This window comes from Mandrillus leucophaeus, unplaced genomic scaffold (genome assembly GCF_000951045.1).
Source record: "Mandrillus leucophaeus isolate KB7577 unplaced genomic scaffold, Mleu.le_1.0 Scaffold493, whole genome shotgun sequence".
Lineage (NCBI taxonomy): Eukaryota > Metazoa > Chordata > Mammalia > Primates > Cercopithecidae > Mandrillus > Mandrillus leucophaeus.
The window spans coordinates 1,734,477-1,736,249 of record NW_012105287.1 but is presented as its reverse complement, the minus strand read 5'-3'; positions in this window follow the sequence as shown (position 1 = coordinate 1,736,249).

Genomic DNA, 1,773 nt, shown 5'->3' with positions numbered 1-1,773 from the left:
CCAAATATGTAAATAGACATTTCACTAAAAATGAGAGATGAATGGTTAATAAGTACATGAAAAAGTTCTTAACATTATTAGTCATTAGGAAAATGCAAATTAAAACTATACTGAGATACTACTTGATGGTTATAATAAAAAAGACAGGGGCCAGGCACAGTGGTTCATGCCTGTAATCCCAGCACTTTGGGAGGCCGAGGTGGATGGATCATGAGGTCAGGAGTTCGAGACCAGCCAGCCTGGCCAACATGGTGAAACCCCATCTCTACTAAAAATACAAAAATTAGCCAGATGTGGTGGTGCGTGCCTGTAATCCTAGCTGCTGGGGAGACTGAGGCAGGAGAATCACTTGAACCCATGAGGCAGAAGTTGCAGTGAGCCAAGATTGTGCCACTGCACTCCAGCCTGGGTGACAGAGCGACACTCGGTCTCAAAACAATAAATAAACAAAAAAGGCCCGGCGCGGTGGTTCATGCCTGTAATCCCAGCATTTTGGGAGGCCAAGGTGGGTGGATCACCTGAGGTCAGGAGTTCAGGACCAGCCTGACCAACATGGAGAAACCCCCTCTCTACTAAAAATACAAAATTAGCCGGGCGTGGTGAAGCATGCCTGTAATCCCAGCTACTCGGGAGGCTGAGGCAGAAGAATCACTTGAACTCAGGAGGCGGAGGTTGCAGTGAGCTGAGATCGTGCCATTGCAGTCCAGCCTGGGCAGTGAAACTCCGTCTCAAAAAAAAAAAAAAAAAAAAAGACAATTCTGAGTGTAGGATGTGGAAAAGTGGAACCCTCACACATTGCTGGTGAGAATGCAAAATAATACAGCCACTTTAGAAAACAGCTTGACAGTTTCTTAAAAATTAAACCTAAACCGACCATATAATCCAGCAATTCCACTCCTAGGAATTTACTCAAAAGCACTAAAAATATATGTCTACACTAAGGCATGTATGTGAATGTTCACAGCAACATTATTCAAGACAGCTAAAAAGTGGAAACAGCCCAAGTACCTGTCAACTGACCAACGGATAAACAAAATATGTTACACCCATACAATGGCATACTACGCAGCAAGAAAAAGAAACAAGCTGCTAATAATAGTTTGTTTCTTTTTATTGCTGCTTCTTTTACTTAGTATAATGTTTGGGGCGAGCCTCAAAAACATTATGCTAAGCAAAAGGAGCTTGATGCAAAAGTCTGCATATTTATATATTCTATTTATAGAACATGTCCAGAATATGCAAATTTACGGACAGAAAGCAGATCAGTAGTGGCCTAAGGCTTGGGGTGAGAATGGGGATTAGCTACAAATGGGAACTTCTGAGAATGACAGAAATGCCTCAAAACGAATTGTGGTAATGGTTACACAACTCTACATTTACTAAAAATCATCAAATTAAATTCTTACCATGTGTAAATTTTAGGTATGTAAATTTTACCTCAATAAATCAGTTAAAAAATGCAAGCTCCAGGGCCATACTTCCAGGGTTCTCATGCAATCAATGTGGGGTGGTGCCCAAGAAATTTGCATTTTTAACAAGCATCTCCTGGGGGTCCTGATGCATGTCGTTGCTTACACTACACTTAGGGTACCACTGGTCCAAAGCTTGAAGGGGTTGGAGCAAGAGGAAGGTAGATGGGAGGGGAAGTGACCTGCTCCCCAGCCTACACTGGGGCACGACATGTGCAAATGTCCTCCCTAGAGTTTCCTCATCTCCCCTGCTGGGACCTGCTGACTACATTTCCTTCTCATCAACTGCCGGAGGGTTTCTTTC